This window comes from Somniosus microcephalus, chromosome 13 (genome assembly GCF_052327205.1).
Source record: "Somniosus microcephalus isolate GS21.2 chromosome 13, FLI_Smic_1.0, whole genome shotgun sequence".
NCBI lineage: Eukaryota > Metazoa > Chordata > Chondrichthyes > Squaliformes > Somniosidae > Somniosus > Somniosus microcephalus.
Window position 1 is genome coordinate 6,873,425 of NC_140999.1, and position 14,177 is coordinate 6,887,601.

Here is a 14,177-nt window from a genome sequence, read left to right on the forward strand (position 1 = left end):
GTGTTGATGAACACATGGGAGTATGATATTGTTGCTATCACGGAGACATGGTTGAGGGAGGGGCAAGGCTGGCAGCTCAATATTCCGGGGTATAGAATCTTCAGGCGAGACAGAGGGGGGTGTAAAAGTGGAGGGGGTGTCGCAATATTAATTAAGGAGTCAATTACTGCTGTAAGGAGGGATGATATATTAACAGGTTCCTCTAATGAGGCCATATGGATTGAACTTAAAAACAAAAAGGGGGCAAGCACTTTGCTGGGAGTGTACTATAGGCCCCCAAACAGCCAGGGGGAGATAGAGGAACAGATATGTAGGCAAATCTCAGAGAAGTGTGCAAATAATAGGGTAATAATAGTGGGGATTTCAACTTCCCCAATATTAACTGGAATAGTCAGAGTGTGAAAGGCTTAGAGGGTGCAGAATTCTTAAAGTGCATCCAGGAGAGCTTTTTGAGCCAGCATGTAGAAAGTCCTACAAGAAAGGGGGCGGTACTGGACCTAATTCTAGGAAATGTGGCCGGGCAAGTGGCAGAAGTATTAGTAGGTGAGCACTTTGGTGACAGTGACCATAATTCGGTGAGATTTAAGGTAGTCATGGAAAAGGACAAGGATGGACCGGAAATAAAGGTTCTAAATTGGGGGAAGGACGATTTTAATATGATAAGGCAGGATCTGGCCAATGTGGACTGGGATCAGCTACTTGAAGGAAAATCCACATCGGAGCAATGGGAGTCTTTCAGAAAGGAAATTGAGAGAGTACAATGGCAACATGTTCCCGTAAAGGTCAAGGGTGGGACCAACAAGCCCAGGGAACCTTGGATGTCAAGGGATATACGAGAATGGATTAGGAAAAAAAGGGGGGCTTTTGGCAGGTACAAAGGACTAAAGACAGAGGAAGCCCTAGAGGAGTATAAAAAGTGCAGGGGGATACTTAAAAAAGAAATTAGGAGAGCGAGGAGAGGCCATGAAATAACACTGGCGAGCAAAATAAAGGAAAATCCTAAGGTGTTTTATAAGTATATTAAGGGCAAGAGGATAACTAGGGAAAGAGTAAGGCCCATTAGGGACCAAAGTGGCAAGCTGTGTGTAGAGCCAGATGATGTAGGTGGGGTTTTAAATGATTTTTTTGCATCTGCGTTCACTATGGAGAAGGACGATGTAGACATAGAAATCGGGCAGGGGGACTGTGATATACTTGAACATATTAGCATCGAGAGGGAGGAGGTACTAATGGTTTTAGCAGGCTTAAAAGTGGATAAACCCCCAGGCCCGGATGAGATGTATCCCAGGCTGCTATGTGAGGCAAAGGAGGAGATTGCAGGGGCTCTGACACAAATTTTCAGAACCTCTCTGGCCACAGGGGATGTGCCAGAGGACTGGAGAACAGCTAACGTAGTACCATTATTCAAGAAGGGTAGTAGGGATAAACCAGGGAATTACAGGCCAGTGAGCCTAACATCAGTGGTAGGGAAATTATTGGAAAAAATTCTGAGGAACAGAATTAGTCTCCATTTGGAGAGGCAAGGGTTAATTAGGGATAGCCAGCATGGCTTTGTCAAGGGAAGATCATGTCTGACCAATTTGATTGAATTTTTCGAGGGGGTGACTAGGTGTGTGGATGAGGGTAGTGCAGTGGATGTGGTTTACATGGATTTCAGTAAAGCTTTTGATAAAGTCCCGCATAGGAGACTGGTCAGGAAGGTAAGAGCCCATGGGATCCAGGGTGCCTTGGCATATTGGATCCAAAACTGGCTTAGTGGCAGAAGGCAGAGGGTGATGGTGGAAGGTTGTTTTTTTGACTGGAAGCCTGTGTCCAGTGGGGTACCGCAGGGATCGGTGCTGGGTCCCTTGCTGTTTGTGGTCAACATTAATGATTTGGATGTGAATGTAAAAGGTATGATCAGTAAGTTCGCAGATGACACAAAAATTGGTGGGGTGGTAAATAGCGAGGAGGGAAGCCTCAGGCTACAGGACGATATAGATGGGTTGGTCAGATGGGCGGAACAGTGGCAAATGGAATTTAACCCTGAAAAGCGTGAGGTGCTGCATTTTGGACGGACTAACAAGGCAAGGGAATACACAATGAATGGTAAGACCCTAGGAAAGACAGAGGATCAGAGGGACCTTGGTGTGCATGTACATAGATCCCTGAAGGCAGCAGAACAGGTGGATAAGGTGGTTAAAAAGGCATATGGGATACTTGCCTTCATTAGCCGAGGCATAGAATATAAGAGCAGGGAGGTTATGATGGAGCTGTACAAAACGCTGGTAAGGCCACAGCTGGAGTATTGTGTGCAGTTCTGGTCGCCACACTATAGGAAGGATGTGATTGCTTTGGAGAGGGTGCAGAGGAGATTTACCAGGATGTTACCTGGGCTGGAGTGCTTCAGCTATGAAGAAAGACTGGACAGGCTGGGGTTGTTTTCCTTGGAGCAGAGAAGGCTGAGGGGGGACCTGATTGAGGTGTACAAAATTATGAGGGGCATAGGTAGCATAGATAGAAAGGAACTTTTCCCCTTAGTAGAGGGGTCAATAACAAGGGGGCATAGAATCAAGGTAAGGGGCAGGAGGTTTAGAGGGGATTTGAGGAAAAACTTTTTCACCCAGAGGGTGGTTGGAATCTGGAACTCACTGCCTGAAAGGCTGGTAGAGGCAGGAACCCTCACAAAATTCAAGAAGCATTTGGATGAGCACTTGAAATGCCATAGCATAAAAGGCTACGGACCAAATGCAGGATTAGATTAGACAGGGCTTGATGTCCGGCACGGACGCGATGGGCCGAAGGGCCTCTTTCTGTGCTGTATAACTCTATGACTCTATGACTTTATGACCCTCACTGTAAGGCACTCACTGTAAGACACTCAATTCACAATTCACAATTCAAATCGCTTTATTGGCATGATAAGTTACATCTTATGTTGCCAAAGCATCAAAATACATTTATGGTTGAACACATAAACGCAGTTCTATTCATACAGTGTATAAACAGGTATATCCCTGAGTGTATAAATATACATTCGCATTGTTTATATATATTCATTTCTTAGTTTACTGGTTGTCCCTCTGTTCATGGCAAGCTGTAACATAGTGTGCTGCCAGTGTTACACAGCTTCTCTCCTCTCCCAGTAGGAATGGGAGTTTTTGGTTGTCATTCAGATTTCTGAATTCAGGGCATATTTGTGAGAATTTTTGGTAGATATTCTCCCTGATGTCCTGATATTTTCCACAGGCTGTGAGGAAGTGCATCTCTGTCTCCACTACTCCCTGACTGCAGTGATAGCATATCCTGTCTTCTCTTGGCAGCCTGGTCTGCCTGTGTCTGCCTTTTTCGATCGCTAGGCTATGTTCGCTAAGTCTGTACCTTGTCAAGGTTCTTCTCAGTTTGTTATCCTTTACCATGGTCAGGTAATCAGCTGCACGACCCTGCTGCACTCACTGCATGACCCTCTCTGCAAGACTCTCACTGTAAAACACTCACTGTAAGACCCTCACTGCAAGACCCTCACTGTAAAACACTCACTGTAAGACCCTCACTGCAAGGCCCTCACTGCAAGACCCTCTCTGCAAGACTCTCACTGTAAGTCCCACACTTCAAGTCTCTCACTGTAAGACCCTCTCTTTAAGACCCCCACTGTAAGACCCTCACTGTAAGACACTCCCTTCAATACTCTCACTCTGAGACCCTCACTGCAAGACCCTCACTGCAAGACTCTCACTGTAAGCCCCTCACTGTAAGCTCTCACTGTAAGACCCTCACTGTAAGACCCTCACTGTAAGGCCCTCACTGTAAGGCCCTCCTGGTAAGAAACTCACTGTAAGACCCTCAGTGCAAGACCCTCACTGTAAGACCCTCACTGTAAGACCCTCACTGTAATACCCTCACTGTAAGACCCTCACTTTAAGACCCTCACTGTAAGAAACTCACTGTAAGACCCTCACTGTAAGACCCTCACTGTAAGATTCTCAGTGTAAGACTCTCAGTGCAAGACTCTCACTCTAAGACCCTCAGTGTAAGATCCTCACTGTAAGATCCTCACTGCTAGACTCTCACTGTAAGACACTCAGTGTAAGACTCTCACTGTAAGACCCTCACTGTAAGACCCTCACTGTAAGACCCTCCTGATAAGAAACGCACTGTAAGACCCTCACTGTAAGCCTCTCACTGCAAGACCCTCACCTTAAGACCCTCAGTGCAAGACCCTCACTGTAAGACTCTCACTGCAAGACCCTCACTGTAAGACCCTCACTGTAAGAGCCTCCTGATAAGAAACTCACTGTAAGACCCTCACTGTAAGCCTCTCACTGCAAGACCCTCACCTTAAGACCCTCAGTGCAAGACCCTCACTGTAAGATTCTCACTGCAAGACCCTCACTTTAAGACCCTCACTGCAAGAGCCTCACTTTAAGACCCTCACTGCAAGACCCTCACTTTAAGACCCTCACTGCAAGAGCCTCACTTTAAGACCCTCACTGCAAGACCCTCACTGTAATCCCTCACTGTAAGACCCTCACTGCAAGACTCTCACTGTAAGACCCTCATTGTAAGACACTCACTGCAAGACTCTCACTGTAAGACCCTCACTGTAAAACTCTCATTGTAAGAATCTCACTGTAAGACCCTCAGTGTAAGACCCTCAGTGTAAGACCCTTACAGTGAGATACTCACTGTAAGACCCTCACTGCAAGACACTCACTTTAAGACCCCCACTGTAAGAAACTCATAGAAACATAGAAACATAGAAGATAGGAGCAGGAGTAGGCCATTCAGCCCCTCGAGCCTGCTCTGCCATTCAATGCGATCATGGCTGATCATCCAAATTCAGTACCCGATCCCTGCTTTCTCCCCATATCCCTTGATCCCTTTAGCCTTAAGAAATATATCCAACTCCTTCTTGAATATATTTAATGAATTGGCCTTCACTGCCTTCTGTGGTAGAGAATTCCACAGGTTCACCAATCTCTGGGTGAAGAAATTCCTCCTCATTTCTGTCCTAAATGGCTTACCCCTTATCCTTAGACTGTGACCCCTCATTCTAGACTCCCCGACCATCGGGAACATCCTTCCTGCATCTAGTGTGTCCAGTCCTGTCAGAATTTTATAAGTTTCAATGAGATCCCCTCTCATTCTTCTAAACTCCAGCGAGTATAAGCCCAATTGACCCAATCTCTCCTCATACGTCATTCCTGCCATCCCAGGTATCAGCCTGGTGAATCTTCGCTGAACTCCTTCCATGGCAAGAACATCCTTCCTCAGATAAGGCGACCAAAACTGCACACAATACTCAAGATGTGGTCTCACCAAGGCCCTGTACAACTGCAGCAAGACATCCTTCTTCCTGTACTCAAACCCTCTCGCTACGAAGGCCAACATACCATTTGCCTTCTTAACCGCCTGCTGCACCTGCATGCTTACCTTCAGCGACTGGTGCACAAGGACACCCAGGTCTCGTTGCACTTCCCCTTCTCCCAATCTATTGCCATTCAGATAATAATCTGCCTTCCTGTTTTTGCCACCAAAGTGGATAACCTCACATTTATCCAAGTTATGTTGCATCTGCCATACTTCTGCCGAATCACCCAACCTGTCCAAATCATCCTGTAGTTTCTCGGCATCCTCCTCACAGCACACACGCCCACCGAGCTTTGTGTCGTCTGCAAATTTGGAGATATTACATCTAGTTCCCTCGTCTAGATCATTAATATATATTGTGAATAGCTGGGGTCCAAGGACCGATCCCTGCGGTACCCCACTAGTCACTGCCTGCCACTCGGAAAAAGATCCATTTATTCCAACTCTTTGCTTTCTGTCTGCCAACCAGGTCTCTATCCAAGTCAATACTTTGCCCCCAATCCCATGTGCCTTACCTTTACATGCTAATCTCTTATGCGGGACCTTATCGAAAGCCTTCCGAAAGTCCAAATACACTACATCCACTGGTTCTCCCTTATCTATTTTACCAGTTACATCCTCAAAAAATTCCAGTAGATTAGTCAAGCACGATTTACCTTTTGTAAATCCATGTTGACTTTGTCCGATCCTGTCGCTGCTTTCCAAGTGCTCTGCTATTACATCTTTTATAATGGACTCTAACATTTTGCCCACTACCGATGGCGGGCTTACTGGTCTGTAATTCCCCGTCTTCTCTCAACCACCTTTTTTGAATAGTGAGGTAACATTAGCTACCCTCCAATCTATGGGTACTGTTCCAGATTCCATCGAATGTTGGAAGATGATCAGCAATGCATCTAATATTTCTAGGGCCACTTCCTTAAGTACCCTAGGATGTAGATTATCAGGCCCTGGGGATTTATCGGCCTTCAATCCCATCAATTTCCCTAACACCATTTCCCTACAAATACTGATTTCTTTCAGTTCCTCCCTTTCATCAGACCCTATGTTCCCCGACATCACTGGAAGCTTATTTATGTCCTCCTTTGTGAAGACAGAACCAAAATATGTATTTAATTGGTCTGCCATTTCTTTGTTCCCCATTATAAATTCCCCTGATTCTGACTGCAAGGGACCTACGCTTGACTTCACCAATCTTTTTCTCTTCACATATCTATAAAAGCTTTTACAGTCAGTTTTTATGTTCCTTGCAAGCTTACTCTCAAATTCTATTTTCCCCTTCTTAATTAATCCCTTTGTCCTCCTTTGTTGAATCCTAAACTGCTCCCAATCCTCAGATTTACTGCTTTTTCTGGCCACTTTATATGTCCTCTCCTTGGATCTTATGCTATCCCTAATTTCCCTTGTTAGCCACGGTTGAGTCACCCTTTTTGTTTTATTTTTATGCCAAACTGGAATGAACAAATTCTGTAGTTCATCCATGCAGTCTTTGAATGTTTGCCATTGCCTATCCACCGTCAACCCTTTGAGTGACATTCCCCAATCAATCCTACCCAACTCGCGCCTCAGACCATCGTAGTTTCCTTTATTTAAATTCAGGACCCTAGTCTCGGAGTCAACTACTTCATTCTCCATCTTAATGAAGAATTCTATCATATTATGATCGCTCTGACCCAAGGGGCCTCATACAACAAGATTACTAATTAATCCTTCCTCGTTACTTAATACCCAGTCTAAGATGGCCTGATCTCTGATTGGTTCCTCGACATATTGGTGCAGGAAACCATCCCGTAAACACTCCAGGAATTCCTCCTCCACAATATTGTTACTAATTTGGTTAGCCCAATCTATATGTAGATTTGTAGATATGTAGATATGTAGCACGGTGGCATAGTGGTTAGCACTGTTGCCTCACAGCGCCAGAGACCCGGGTTCAAATCTGGCCTCGGGTGACTGTCTGTGTGGAGTTTGCACATTCTCCCCGTGTTTGCGTGGGTTTTCTCCGGGTGCTCCGGTTTCCTCCCACAGTCCAAAGATGTGCGGGTTAGGTTGATTGGCATTGATAAAAAAATTGGCCTTTAGTGTTAGGGGGGATTAAATACGTGGGGTTACGGGGATAGGGCTTGGGTGGGATGGCTGTCGGTGTAGGGACCGGGTGCTAGGGTTTGGATGATCAGCCATGATCTCGTTGAATGGCGGAGCAGGCTCGAAGGGCTGAATGGCCTACTCCTGCTCCTATCTTCTATGTTTCTATGTTTCTATTAAAGTCACCCATGATGACTGCTGTGCCCTTATTGCACGCTTCTCTAATTTCCCATTTAAAGCCACCCCCAACCTCCGCATTACTGTTTGGAGGTCTATATACCACTCCCACTAACGTTTTCTGCCCCTTGGTATTTCTCAGTTCTACCCATACAGATTCCACATCATCAGAGCAAATATCCTTCCTTACAATTGTGTTAATCCCTACTTTAACCAGCAATGCTACCCAACCTCCCTTTCCTTTTTGCCTATCTTCCCTGAATATTAAATACCCCTGGATGTTGAGTTCCCAGTCTTGGTCACCCTGGAGCCATGTTTCCGTAATCCCAACCAAATCATATTAGTTTACCTCTATTTGCGCAGCTAATTCATCCACCTTATTACGAATGCTCCTCGCATTAAGACACAAAGCCTTCAGGCTTGTTTTTCTAACGCTCTTAGACCTATAAGAATTATTATTTACTGTGGCCACGTTTGATTTAAACCGTTGATTTCTCTGACTGCCACTTTTGTTTTTCTCCTTCCTGTCTTTTGCTTTTATCCTTGTTTCCCTTTCCTCTGTCTCCCTGCTCAGGTTCCCAACCCTCTGCCATTTTAGTTTAAATCCTCCCCCAGAGCAAACGCACTGCGAGACCCTCACTGCGAGACCCTCACTGTGAGACCCTCACTTCGAGTGCCTCACTTCGAGAGCCTCACTTCGAGAGCCTCACTGCGAGAGCCTCACTTCAAGACTCTCACTTCGAGACTCTCACTTCGAGACTCTCACTGTAAAACTCTCACTGTAAGACCCTCACTGCAAGACCCTCACTGAAAGACCCTCAATATAAGACCCTCACTGCAATCGCTCACTGCAAGCCACTCATTGCAAGATCATCACAGCCAGACCCTCAGTGTAAGACCCTCACTACAAGATTCTCACACTAAGACCGTCATTCTAAGACCCTCACTGCAAGACCCTCACTGCAAGACCCTCACTGCAAGACCCTCAATGCAAGACCCTCACTGTAAGACTCTCACTGCAAGACCCTCACTGCAAGACCCTCACTGCAAGACCCTCACTGCAAGACCCTCACTGTAAGAAACACAATGCATGATGCTCACTGTAAGACGCTCACTGTAAGACCCTCAGTGTAAGACCCTCACTATAAGATTCTCACTCTAAGACGCTGATTCTAAGACCCTCACTCTAAGACCCTCACTGTAAGACCCTCACTGCAAGACCCTCACTGCAAGACCCTCATTGCAAGACCCTCACTGCAAGACCCTCACTGTAAGACCCTCACTGCAAGACCCTGAATATATGACCCTCTCTGCAAGACTCTCACTGTAAGACCCTCACTGTAAAACACTCAGTGTAAGACCCTCACTGTAAGACGCTCACTGTAAAACACTCACTGTAAGACCCTCACTGCAAGACCCTCACTGTAAGACTCTCAGTGTAAGACCCTCACTGTAAGACCCTCACTGTAAGACCTCACTGTAAGACACTCACTGCAAGACCCTTACTCTAACACCCACACTGCAAGACCCTCACTGCAAGACCCTCACTGCAAGACACTCATTGCAAGGTCATCACTGCCAGACCTCACTGTAAGACCCTCATTGTAAGACCCTCACTGTAAGACACTCACTGAAAGACCTTCACTGAAAGAACCTCACTGTAAGAGCCTCACTGTAAGACCCTCTCTGCACGACCCTCTCTGCAAGACCCTCACTGTAAGACCCTCACTGTAAGACCCTCACTGTAAGATGCTCACTCTAAGACACTTACTGCAAGACCCTCATTGAAAGACTCTCATTGTAAGACCCTCACTGCAGGAGCCTCAGCGTAAGACCTTCAGTGTAAGACCCTAAATGCAAGACCCTCACTGCAAAACCCCACTGTAAGACCCTCACTGTAAGACCCTCTCTGTAAGACCCTCACTGCAAGACTCTCATGCAAGACCCTCACTGCAAGACACTCACTGTAAAACCCTCACTGTAAGAAACTCACTGCATGATGCTCACTGTAAGATGCTCACTGTAAGACCCTCACCTCAAGCCCCTTCAGTGTAAGACTCTCACTGTAAGACCCTCAGTGAAAGACCCTCAGTGAAAGACCTTCACTGTAAGACCCTCACTGTAAGACCCTCACTGTAAGACCCTCACTGTAAGACCCTCACTGCAAGACCCTCACTGCAAGACACTCACTGCAAGATCATCACTGCAAGACCCTCACTGCAAGACCCTCACTGTAAGACCCTCACTGTAAGACCCTCACTGCAAAACCCTCACTGTAAGAGCCTCACTGCAAGATCCTCTCTGTAAGACCCTCACTGTAAGACCCTCACTGTAAGGCAATCACTGTAAGACCGTCACTGCAAGACCATCACTGTAAGATGCTCACTGTAAGGCTCTCATTGTAAGACCCTCACTGTAAGACTCTCACTGTTAGAACCTCACTGTAAGACCCTCACTGCAAGACCCTCATCGCAAGACCCTCACTTCAAGACATTCACTGTAAGACCCCCACTGCAAGACCCTCACTGCAGGACCCACACTGCAGGACCCTCACTAAAAGACCCTCAGTGTAAGGCCCTCACTGTAAGGCCCTCACTGTAAGGCTCTCACTGCAGGACCCTTACTATAACAACCTCACTGCAAGACCCTTATTGTAAGAAACTCACTGTAAGAGCCTCACTGCAAGACCCTCACTGTAAGACCCTCACATTAAGTCCCTCACTTTAAGACCCTCACTGTAAGACCGTTACTGTAAGACCCTCACTGCAAGACCCTCACTGCAAGACCCTCACTGCCAGACCCTCACTGTAAGACCCTCACTGCAAGACCCTCACTGCAAGACTATCACTGTAAAACACTCACTGTAAGACCCTCACTGTAAGATGCTCACTGTAAGACGCTCACTGTAAGACCCTCACTGCAGGAGCCTCAGCTTAAGGCCCCGAGTGTAAGACCCTCACTGTAAGACACTCACTGCAAGACCCTCAATGCAAGACCCTCATTGCAAAACCCTCACTGTAAGACCCTCTCTGTAAGACCCTCTCTGTAAGACCCTCTCTGTAAAACACTCACTCTAAGACCCTCACTGTAAACCCTCACTGTAAGACGCTCACTGTAAGACCCTCAATGTAAGATCCTCACTGCAAGACCCTCACTGTAAGACGCTCACTGTAAGACCCTCAATGTAAGATCCTCACTGCAAGACCCTCACTGTAAGACTCTCACTGTAAGACCCTCACTGCACAACCCTCACTGTAAGACTCACTGCAAGACCTTCAGTGTAAGAGCCTCACTGTAAGGTCCTCAGTGCAAAACCTCCACTGTAAGACCCTCTCTATAAGAACCTCACTGTCGGACCGCACTGTAAGACTCTCACTGCAACACCCTCACTGTAAGACCCTCACTGCAAGACCTTCACTTTAAGAGCCTCACTGTAAGACACTCACTGCAAGACCCTCGCCGCAAGACCCTCACTGGAAGACCATCACTGTAAGACCCTAACTGCAAGACTCTCACTGCAAGACACTCATTGTAAGATCATCACTGCCAGACCCTCACTGTAAGACCCTCACTGTAAGACTTTCACTGTAAGACCCTCAGTGTATGACCCTCACTGTAAGGCCCTCACTGCAAGACCCTGACTGTAAGACCCTGACTGCAAGTCTCTCACTGCAAGACCCTCACTGTAAGTCCCTCATTGCAAGTCCCTCATTGTAAGACCCTCATTGCAAGACTCTCACTGTAAGACTCTCACTGTAAGACCCTCAATGTAAGACCCTCACTGTAAGGCCCTCACGGTAAGACCCTCACTGTAAGACCCTCACTGCAAGTCCCTCACTGTAAGATCCTCACTGCAGGACTCTCACTGTAAGACTTTCACTGTAAGACCCTCAGTGTAAGACCCTCAGTCTAAGGCCCTCAGTGTCAGCCCTCAGTGTCAGGCCCTCAGTGTAAGGCCCTCAGTGTAAACCCCTCACTGCAAGACCCTCACTGTGAGACCATCACTGCAAGACCCTCATTGCAAGACCCTCACTGTAAGACCCTCACTTTAAGCCCCTCACTGAAAGACTCTCACTGTAAGACCCTCACTGTAAGACCCTCACTGTAAGACCCTCACTGTAAGACCCTCACTGAAAGACTCTCACTGTAAGACCCTCACTGTAAGACCCTCACTGTAAGACCCTCACTGTAAGACCCTCTCTGCAAGACCCTCTCTGCAAGACCCTCACTGTAAGACTCACACTGTAAGACGCTCACTTTAAGACCCTCATTGTAAGACCCTCACTGTAAGACGCTCACTCTAAGACACTTACTGCAAGACTCTCACTGTAAGACCCTCACTGTAAGGCCCTCACTGTAAAACCCTCACTGTAAGACCGTCACTGCAGGAGCCTCAGCGTAAGACCCTCAGTGTAAGACCCTCACTGCAAGACCCTAAATGCAAGACCCTCATTGCAAAACCCTCACTGTAAGACCCTCTCTGTAAGACCCTCACTGCAAGACCCTCACTGCAAGACACTCACTGCAGGACACTCACTGTAAAACCCTCACTGTAAGAAACTCACTGCATGATGCTCACTGTAAGATCCTCACCTCAAGCCCCGTCAGTGTAAGACTCTCACTGTAAGACCATCACTGTAAGACCCTCACTGTAAGACCCTCACTGCAAGACCCTCACTGTAAGACCCTCAATGCAAAACACTCACTGTAAGAGCCTCACTGCAAGATCCTCTCTGTAAGACCCTCACTGTAAGACCCTCACTGTAAGGCCCTCACTGTAAGGCCCTCACTGCAAGACCCTTACTATAACACACTCACTGTAAGACCCTCACTGTAGGACCCTCACTGCAAGACCCTCACTGCAAGGCCCTCACTGCAAGACGCTCACTGTAAGACCCTCACTTTAAGATTCTCACTGTAAGAGCATCCCTGTAAGACCCTCACTGCAAGACCCTCACTGCAAGACTCTCATGCAAGACCCTCACTGCAAGACACTCACTGCAAGACACTCACTGTAAAACCCTCACTTTAAGAAACTCACTGCATGATGCTCACTGTAAGATGCTCACTGTAAGACCCTCACCTCAAGCCCCTTCAGTGTAAGACTCTCAATGTAAGATCCTCACTGTAAGACCCTCACTGCAGGACCCTCACTGTAAGACCCTCACTGTGAGACCCTCGCTGCAAAACCCTCACTGTAAGAGCCTCACTGCATGATCCTCTCTGTAAGACCCTCACTGTAAGACCCTCACTGTAAGGCACTCACTGTAAGACCCTCACTTTAAGACTCTCACTGTAAGACCCTCACTGCAAGACCCTCACTGCAAGACCCTCACTGCAAGACCCTCACTGTAAGACCCTCACTGTAAGATGCTCACTGTCAGACATTCACTGTAAGACTCACACTGTAAGACGCTCATTTTAAGACCCTCGTTGTAAGAACCTCACTGTAAGACACTCACTCTAAGACACTTACTGCAAGACTCTCACTGTAAGACCCTCACTCTAAGGCCCTCACTGTAAGACTCACACTGTAAGACGCTCACTTTAAGACCCTCACTGTAAGACCCTCACTGCAAGACGCTCACTATAACACTCTCACTGTAAGACCCTCTCTGTAAGACTCTCATTGTAAGACCCTCACTGTAAGACCCTCACCGTAAGACCCTCACTGCAAGACCCTCACTGCAAGACCCTCACTGCAAGCCCCTAACTGTAAGACTCTCACTGTAAGACCCTCACTGTAAGGCACTCACTGTTAGACCCTCACAGCAAGACCCTCACTGCAAGACCCTCACTGCAAGACCCTCACTGCAAGACTCTCACTGTAAGACCCTCACTGTAAGACCCTCACTGTAAGTAACTCACTGCACGACCCTCACTGCAAGACCCTCACTGCATGGCTCTCACTGCAAGACCCTCACTGTAAGACACTCACTGTAAGACCCTCACTGTAAGATCCTCATTGCAAGAACCTCACTGTAAGACTCTCACTGTAAGACCCTCACTGTAAGACCCTCACTGTTAGACCCTCACAGCAAGACCCTCACTGCAAGACCCTCACTGTAAGACCCTCAATGTAAGACTCTCACTCTAAGACTCTCACTGTAAGACCCTCACTGTAAGACACTCGCTGCAAGACCCTCACTGTAAGACCCTCACTGCAAGACTCTCACTGTAAGACCCTCACTGTAAGTCCCTCACTGCAAGCCCATTCACTGTAAGACTCTCACTCTAAGACCCTCACTGTAAGACCCTCACTGTTAGACCCTCACAGCAAGACCCTCACTGCAAGACCCTCACTGTAAGACCCTCAATGTAAGACTCTCACTCTAAGACCCTCACTGTAAGACCGTCACTGTAAGACCCTCATTGTAAGGCCTTCACTCTAAGACTCTCACTGTAAGACCCTCACTGTAAGACACTCGCTGCAAGACCCTCACTGTAAGACCCTCACTGCAAGACTCTCACTGTAAGACCCTCACTGTAAGTCCCTCACTGCAAGCCCATTCACTGTAAGACCCTCACTGTAAGACCCGCACTGTAAGACCCTCACTATAAGACCC